The sequence below is a fragment of the Triticum dicoccoides genome, chromosome 2A (genome assembly GCF_002162155.2).
Source record: "Triticum dicoccoides isolate Atlit2015 ecotype Zavitan chromosome 2A, WEW_v2.0, whole genome shotgun sequence".
Lineage (NCBI taxonomy): Eukaryota > Viridiplantae > Streptophyta > Magnoliopsida > Poales > Poaceae > Triticum > Triticum dicoccoides.
The window spans coordinates 467,124,591-467,134,748 of NC_041382.1; positions in this window are offsets into that span (position 1 = coordinate 467,124,591).

A 10,158-nucleotide genomic window follows, 5' to 3' on the forward strand; every position below is an offset into this window, starting at 1 on the left:
CATTATTGTCATTCTCATGCATTGTGTATAGTTAATGTTGTGTGCATCATGAGTGGATCTCTTCTACCACGAATTACGGTGCTGCTTGTTCTTTGGAGGTGCTCCGCATTTATGTTTTGTGGTCTTAGAAAGGGCTAGTGAGATACCATTATTGTCATATTATATCATGATTGTTTTGACTGGCATATGAGATCTTTTATTATTGCTCGCTAGCTACTTGATTATGCCATTGATATGAGTGAGTATAATTTCTAAGAGTTATCATTTGCATGGTTAGTCATGATCTTTGCTGAAAAGCTAGGTATTATTTAAGCATATATATGGATACAAGAACAAAAGAGTTCGTAAAAGTTTTTCTTTGTCACTTTCTGAATTGCCTGAGGACAAGCAATGGGTTAAGCTTGGGGGAGTTGATACATCTTTGTCATATCTACTTTTCCAAACACTTCTGCTCTTGTTTTGGACTCTAATTTACATGATTTGAATGAAACTAACCCGGACTGATGTTGTTTTCGGTAGAACTACCATGGTGTTGCTCTTGTGCAGAAATAAAAGTTGTCAGAATTGGACTAAACCTTTTGGAGAATTATTTTGGAATAAAAGAAAAATACTAGAGCAAAGACCCACTGGAGGGGGGCCCTGCTGCCCACTAGACACCAGGGCACGCCACCCCCCTCTGGCATGCCCTGGTGGGTAGTGGGCCCCTCGAGGCTCTGCTGACCCTAATTTAGACACTATATATTCCTATTTCCCAAGAAAAAAATCGAGGAGGAAGTTTCATCGCATTTTACGATACGGAACCGCCACCACCTCATGTTCTTCATCGGTAGGAAAAATCTAGAGTTCGTTCGAGGCTCCGGAGAGGGGGACCTTTAGTCTTCGTCATCATCAACCATCCTCCTCCACCAATTTCATGATGCTCACTGCCGGGAGTGAGTAATTTCTTCGTAGGCTTGTTGGACGACGATGGGTTGGATGAGATTCATCATGTAATTGTGTTAGTTTTATTAGAGCTTGATCCCTAGTATCCACTTTGCTCTGAGATTGATGTTGCTATGACTTTGCTATGTTTAATGCTTTTCACTAGGGCCCGAGTGCCATGATTTCAAATTTGAACCGTTTATGTTTTCACCAATATATTTGTGTTCTTGATCCAATCTTGCAAATTATGCACCTGCTACGTATTATGATCCACATACCCCAAGGTGACAATAATTGGGATTCTTTCCGGTGATTACCGTAGTTTGAGGAGTTCATGTATTCACTATGTGTTAATGCTTTGTTCTGGTTCTCTATTAAAAGAAGGCCTTAATATCCCTTAGTTTCCTTATGGACCCCGCTATCACGGGAGGGTAGGACAAAAGATGTCATGCAAGTTCTTTTCCGTAAGCACATATGACTATTTACGGAATACATGCTTACATTGCATTGATGAATTGGAGCTAGTTGCGTGTCACCCTAGGTTTATGACTGTTATATGATGATATTATCCAGCATTATCACTGAACCAATGCCTACGAGTTTTTCACATATTGTTCTTGCTAAGTTACTGTTGTTACAACCGCTACAAAACTACTACTACTACTATTACTGTTACTATTACTATCATTGTTAGTTCTATCAAACTATAATATATTGTGCTACTGATCATGTTACTACAGCTATTTAGTCTCCATGTGTGGTTGAATTGACAACTTAACTGCTAATACTTACAATTATTCTTTGGCTCCCCTTGTGTCGAATCAATAAATTTGGGTTGAATACTCTACCCTCAAAAACTATTGCGGTCCCTATACCTGCGGGTTATCAATGCCTAGTGGGCCCCAAGAGCGCCGTTTTGCGTTGATTCTTCTTCTAAAAAATCACATATATTCCAAAATAAAATTTCGTAAATTGTTATCATGTGTGGACTTCGTTTGATATGGATATTCTGCAAAACAAATAACATGCAACAAACAGGAACTGGCACTGGGCACTGGGCACTGAATCAATATGTTAGTCCCAAAAATAATATAAAATGTTGCCAAAATTATATAAAAGTTGTATAATGTTGGCATGGAACAATAAAAAATTATAAATACGACGAAGACGTATCAGCATCCCCAAGCATAATTCTTGCTCGTCCTCGAGTAGGTAAATGATAAAAAAGATAATTTTTGATTTGGAATGCTACCTAGCACAATCTTGATCATATAATCTAATCATGGCATGAATATTAAGACACGAGTGATTCAAAGCAATAGTCTATAATTTGACATAAAGACGATCAATACTCAGGCATCCCAACAAATAATCATGTCTTTCAAAATATCAATGCTGAAGAACGTTATCCCTACAAAATCATATAGCCTTGTCATGTTCCATCTTCTTAACAAAAAGTATTTATCATGTACTACTGATACGTCTCCAACGTACCTATAATTTTTCATTGTTCCATGCTATTATATTATCAAGCTTGGATGTTTTATATGCATTTATATGCTATTTTATATGATTTTTGGGACTAACCTATTAACCTAGAGCCTAGTGCTGGTTTTTGTTTTTTCCTTGTTTTTGAGTTATACAGAAAAGGAATACCAAACGGAGTCCAATTGACGTGCCAATTTTTGCCGATTTTTTATGGACCAAAAGAAGACCCCGGAGTAAAAGAGTTGGGCCAGAAGAGTCCTGGGCCGTCCACGAGGGTGGGGGCGCACCCACCCCCCGGGTGTGTGGGCCTACCTCGTGGACGACTCGGGCACATTCTTGACGTGAGACCGATGGCAAAAATTCCAATAAATACAAAAACCTCCAGAAAATAACCTAGATCAGGAGTTTCGCCGCCGCAAGCCTCTGTAGCCACCGAAAACCAACCTAGACCCGTTCTGCACCCTGCCGGAGGGGGGAATCCCTCTCCGGGGGCCATCTTCATCATCCCGGTGCTGAGGAGGGAGTAGTTCACCCTCGGGGGCTGAGGGTATGTAATAGTAGCTATGTGTTTGATCTATCTCTCTCTCTCTCTCGTGTTCTCGAATCGGCACGATCTAGATGTATCGCGAGCTTTGCTATTATATTTGGATCTTATGATGTTTCTACCCCTCTACTCTCTTGTGATGAATTGAGTTTTCCCTTTGAAGTTATCTTATCGGATTGAGTCTTTAAGGATTTGAGAACACTTGATGTATGTCTTGCATGTGCTTATCTGTGGTGACAATGGGATATCACGTGATCCACTTAATGTATGTTTTGGTGATCAACTTGCGAGTTCCATGACCTCGTGAACTTATGCACAGGGGTTGGCACACGTTTTCGTCTTCACTCTCCGGTAGAAACATTGGGGCACTCTTTGAAGTTCTTTGTGTTGGTTCAATAGATGAATCTGAGATTGTGTGATGCATATCGTATAATCATACCCACTGATACTTGAGGTGACATTGGAGTATCTAGGTGACATTTGGGTTTTTGTTGATTTGTATCTTAAGGTGTTATTCTAGTACGAACTCTTGAATAGATCGATCAAAAAGAATAATTTTGAGGTGGTTTCGTACCCTACAATAATCTCCTTGGTTGTTCTCCGCTATTATTGACTTTGGAGTGACTCTTTGTTGCATGTTGAGGGATAGTTATATGATCCAATTATTTTATTATTGTTGAGAGAACTTGCACTAGTGAAAGTATGAACCCTAGGCCTTGTTTACTAGCATTTCAATACCGTTTACGCTCACTTTTACCACTTGCTACCTTGCTGTTTTTATATTTTCAGATTACAAAAACCTATTTCTACCAGCCATATTGCACTTGTATCACTCTTCGCCAAACTAGTGCACCTATATAATTTACCATTGTATTGGGTGTGTTGGGGACACAAGAGACTCTTTGTTATTTGGTTGCGGGGTTGTTTGAGAGAGACCATCTTCATCCTACGCCTCCCACGGATTGATAAACTTTAGGTCATCCACTTGAGGGAAATTTGCTACTGTCCTACAAACCTCTGCACTTGGAGGCCCAACAACGTCTACAAGAAGAAGGTTGTGTAGTAGACATCAAGCTCTTTTCTGGTGCCGTTGCCGGGGAGGTTAGCCCTTGAAGGTATATCTTTAGATCTTGCAATCAAATCTTTTAGTTTCTTGTTTTATCACTAGTTTAATTTATAAAAGAAAACTACAAAAAATGGAATTGAGGGTACCTCATATGCTTCATCTTATTAATATCTTCATGAAAATAAGGATTCCGAAAATTGTGCCAAATTGCTAGACAAAGAATGTATGAAAATGTTTGGCACTAAATCTTTGGATGATGATCATGATTGCAATGTTGTTAGTATGAATTCTTTGAATATCCATGATACTAATAATGATTTCACTAGTCATGATGAAAATGTCTCTTATAAGCATGTCAATTTTTGTGGAGTGCATAGAGCTTGCAAGTACACACCGAATAGGGAAGATAGATTTTGCAAGAGTCATAAGTATTTGGAAACTAAATGGTTGCAAGAAAGGCTAGATGCTGGTGCTGAAGATTTAAAATTTCTTTGTCATCCTTGTAAACTATGCAATGAACGTGATCATTTAAATATCCAATGAAAAATGTTTCATGATATTGCCCTACATTATGACTGTTATATGATGAATATTATCCAACGTTACCACCGAACCAATGCCTATGAGTTTTTCACATATTGTTCTTGCTAAGTTACTGTTGTTACAACCGCTACAAAACTACTGCTACTACTATTACTGTTACTATTACTATCATTGTTAGTGCTATCAAACTATAATATATTGTGCTACTGATCACATTACTGCAACTATTTAGTCTCCAAGTGTAGTTGAATTGACAACTTAACTGCTAATACTTACAATTATTCTTCGGCTCCCCTTGTGTCGAATCAATAAATTTGGGTTGAATACTCTACCCTCAAAAACTATTGCGGTCCCTATACCTGCGGGTTATTAATGCCTAGTGGGCCCCTCGAGCGCCGTTTTGCGTTGATTCTTCTTCTAAAAATTCACATATATTCCAAAATAAATTTTCATAAATTGTTATCGTGTGTAAACTTCGTTTGATATGGATATTCTGCAAAACAAAAACATGCAACAAACAGGAACTAACACTGGGCACTGGGCACAGGATCAATATGTTAGTCCCAAAAATAATATAAAATGTTGCCAAAAGTATATAAAAGTTGTATAATATTGGCATGCAACAATCAAAACTTATAAATACGACGAATACGTATCAGCATCCCCAAGCTTAATTCTTGCTCCTCCTCGAGTAGCTAAGTGATAAAAAGATAATTTTTGATGTGGAATGCTACCTAGCACAATCTTGATCATATAATCTAATCATGGCATGAATATTAAGACACGAGTGGTTCAAAGCAATAGTCTATAATTTGACATAAATACATCAATACTCAGGCATCCCAACAAATAATCATGTCTTTCAAAATATCAATGCTGAAGAATGTTATCCCTACAAAATCATATAGCCTTGTCATGCTCCATCTTCATAACAGAAAGTATTTATCGTGTACTACTGATACGTCTCCAACGTATCTATAATTTTTTATTGTTCCATGCTATTATATTATCAACCTTGGATGTTTTATATGCATTTATATGCTATTTTATATGATTTTTGGGACTAACCTATTAACCTAGAGCCCAGTGCTGGTTTCTATTTTTTCCTTGTTTTTGAGTTTTACAGAAATGGAATACCAAACGGAGTCCAATTAACGTGCCAATATTTGACGATTTTTGATGGACCAAAAGAAGACCCCAGAGTAAAAGAGTTGGGCCAGAAGAGTCTCGGGCCGTCCACGAGGGTGGCCCCTCCGGGAACATGGGGCTACCTCGTGAACGACCCGGGCACCTTCTTGACGTGAGACCGACGCCAAAAATTCCTATAAATACAGAAACCTCCAGAAAATAACCTAGATCAGGAGTTCCGCCGTCGGAATCCTTTGTAGCCACCGAAAACCAATCTTGACCCGTTCTGGCACCCTGCCAGAGCGGGGAATACCTCTCCGGAGGCCATCTTCATCATCCCGACGCTCTCCATGACAAGGAGGGAGTAGTTCACCCTCGGGGCTGAGGGTATGTACCAGTAGCTATGTGTTTGATCTTTCTCTCTCTCTCTCTCTCTCTCTCTCTCTCTCTCTCGTGTTCTTGACTTGGCACGATCTTGATGTATTGTGAGCTTTGCTATTATATTTGGATCTTATGATGTTTCTCCTCCTCTACTCTCTTGTGATGAATTGAGTTTTCCCTTTGAAGTTATCTTATCGGATTGAGTCTTTAAGGATTTGAGAACACTTGATGTATGTCTTGCATGTGCTTACCTGTGGTGACAATGGGATATCACTTGATCCACTTGATGTATGTTTTCGTGATCAACTTGCGAGTTCTGTGACCTCGTGAACTTATGCATAGGGGTTGGCACACGTTTCCGTCTTGACTCTCCGGTAGAAACTTGGGGCACTCTTTGATGTTCTTTGTGTTGGTTGAATAGATGAATCTGAGATTGTGTGATGCATATCGTATAATCATACCCAAGGATACTTGAGGTGACATCGGAGTATCTAGGTGACATTAGGGTTTTGTTGATTTGTGTCTTAAGGTGTTATTCTAGTACGAACTCTTGAATAGATCGATCAGAAAGAATAACTTTGAGGTGGTTTCGTACCCTACAATAATCTCGTCGTTTGCTCTCTGCTATTAGTGACTTTGGAGTGACTCTTTGTTGCATGTTGAGGGATAGTTATATGATCCAATTATGTTATTATTGTTGAGAGAACTTGCACTAGTAAAAGTATGGACCCTAGGCCTTGTTTCCTAGCATTGCGATACCATTTATGCTCACTTTTACCACTTGCTACCTTGTTGTTTTTATATTTTCATATTACAAAAACCTATTTCTACCATCCATATTGCACTTTTATTACCATCTCTTCGCCGAACTAGTGCACCTATACAATTTACCATTGTATTGGGTGTGTTGGGGACACAAGAGACTCTTTGTTATTTGGTTGCAGGGTTGTTTGAGAGAGACCATCTTCATCCTACGCCTCCCACGGATTGATAAACCTTAGGTCATCCACTTGAGGGAAATTTGCTACTGTCCTACAAACCTCTGCACTTGGAGGCCCAACAACGTCTACAAGAAGAAGGTTGTGTAGTAGACATCAACTACCCAGGTGTCAGCCAAGCAATTAGTTCATACATTTTAATGCGCTTCAACTTTTTAAACCCCCACGCAATATATGAGTGCAAGCCATGGATAATACACTATGGGTGGAATAAAATACTGTAGATCGAAAGTAGGTCTAGAGGGGGGTGATTATACTACTTGACCAAATAAAAATCTAAACTTTTCCCAATTTTAGTTGTGGGCATATTTTAGCAACTAGCACAAGTCAAGCAATCAACCTACACATGCAATTCTGAGAGTGTAGCAGTGGAAAGTAAAACATTGCATATGAAGGTAAAGGGAAGGGTTTGGAGAGTGTAAACGCAATGAAGACAGGGAGATTTTTGGCGTGGTTCCGATAGGTGATGCTATCGTGCGTCCACGTTGATGGAGACTTCAACCCACGGAGGGTTATGGTTGCGCAAGTCCACAAAGGGCTCCACCCATGAAGGGTCCACGAAGAAGCAACCTTGTCTATCCCACCATCGCCATCGCCCACGAAGGACTTGCCACACTCGGGTAGATCTTCACGAAGTAGGCGATCTCCTTGCCCTTACAAACTTCTTGGTTCAACTCCACAACTTGTCGGAGGCTCCCAAGCGACACCTAACGAATCTAGGATACACCACTCTTCAAAAGGTAATAGATGGTGTGTTGATGATGAACTCCTTGCTCTTGTACTTCAAATGATAGTCTCCCGAACACTCAACTCTCTCACACAAATTTGGATATGGTGGAAAGATTATTTGAGTGGAAAGCAACTTGGGGAAGGCTAGAAATCAAGATTCTTGTGGTAGGATTGGAATATCTTGATCTCAACAGATGAGTAGGTGGTTCTCTCTCAGAAAATGTATGCTGGAAGTGTAGGCATGTTCTGATGGCTCTCTCATGAATAGAGAAGGGGGTGGAGGGGTATATATAGCCTCCACACAAAATCCAATCGTTACACACATTTGACCCAACACAGTCAGACAGAATAGATGAACTCGGTGAGACTGATTTAGTTCAAAATATGAACATTAGGATTCTCTGTGGGACCGACTGGAACAACTCGGTGGGACTGATGTGCTAGGGCTTTGGGCAAACCTCATCTCAGTGCCGCCGATTGCATCAACTCGGTGAGACTGAAGTGAAGCAATAGGGCAACAGAGAATTGGTCAAGCCATCTCGGTGAGACCGATCCCTATTTCGGTGGGACAAAAATAATTGTTACATGCAAGAGAGAATTGGCAAGGCCATCACGGTGAGACCGAGATCCGTATCGGTGTGACCATATAGTTAGGGTTTCTAGATGTGGCTATGTCATATGAACTCAGTGGCTCCAGATAGGATGAATCGGTGGGGACGAGTTGGAGTGTAGGATTTTGACATATTTGGATGGAGAAAGTGGTTGAGGGATTTGGAGCAATATCACTAAGCATTTGAGCAAGCAAGCCATTATGCAACACCTCATCCCCTTTTAATAGTATTGGCTTTCCTATGGACTCAATGTGATCTTGGATCACTAAAATAGAAATAAAGAGTCTTGAGCTTTTGCTAATATGTGTCCTTAACATTTTGAGGTTCATGATGATGATGGCGACGGATTCCACCCTCTGCTGCCCCAAACGGATTCCAAATCAACCCTCCTGATGAAGAATAGGAGGTGGCGGTGGCTCCATATTGTAAAACGCGATGATTCCTTCTCTCTAATTTTTTTCTTGGTGAATAGGTATATATGTAGTTGGAGTTAGGATTGCCGGAGGTCCAGGGGCCACACAACCTCGTAGGGCATGCCCTGGGGGCGGGCGTGCTGCTTGAGCTTGTGGCTCCTGCATGGCCCCCTCTGGTATATTCTTTCGCCATTATTTTTTATATATTCCATATAAATTGTCCGTAAATTTTCAGGTCAATCCGAGAACTTTGATTTCTGCACAAAAACAACACCATGGCAATTCTGCTGAAAACAACGTCAGTCTGGGTTAGTTTCATTCAAACAATGCAGATTAGATTCCAGAACAAGAGCAAAAGTGTTTGGAAAAGTAGATACGATGGAGACGTAGCAACTCCTCCAAGCTTAACTCCTTGCTTGTCCTCAAGCAATTCAGTTGACAAACTAAAAGTGACAAATAAAAACTTTTACAAACTCTGCTTGATCTTGTCGTTGCAAATATGTCTAACCAATGTTCAGGTTTTCAGCAAATATTATGAACTAACCATATTCACGATAAGACTTAGGTATCACATTTACTCTCATCAATGACATAACTAACTAGTGAGCAATAATAAGATATCTCGGATGGCAACACTTTTTTCAAAACAATCATGATATAATATGACATAATGGTATCTTGCTAGCCCTTTCTAAGACCAAAATCATAAATGCAGAGCACCTCTGAAGTTCAAGCATTGGCTAAACATTGTATTTAATGGTAAAAGATATCTAGTCACACTCATACTCAACATCAAATAAACACAAAGCATATAAATGAAAATTAGTGCTCTCTAGTTGGTGCTTTAATAAGAAGATGATGACTCAGCAATAAAAGTAAATATATAAACCCTTCACAGAGGGAAGTAGGGATCTGCAGAGGTGCCAGAGGTCGAAGCTATTAAAACAAAGATGAATATAATTTGGGAGGTATGCTTTCATTGTGAACGTAGCGACCGAGAGTTCCCAATATCTTCCATGTTAGACACATTATAGGTGGTTCCCAAACAGAAAGGTAAAGTTTTTACTCCCCCTCCACCAACAAACACAAGCCATGGCTAGTTGAACCCTCGGGTGCCCTCCATACCAACAACAATCCGGGGGAGTTCTGTTTCATTATTATATTTTGGTTTTGATCATAGGAATGGGCATCCCAATTACTGGCCACTTTCTCGTGAATGACAAGCAAATAAACACTCATTGTGAGAATAACCCACCTATCATGGAAGATACTGACCGCCACCTGTTGCTTCATGAGCAATTCGGGCATACAAAACAGATTATTATTTGAAGATTTA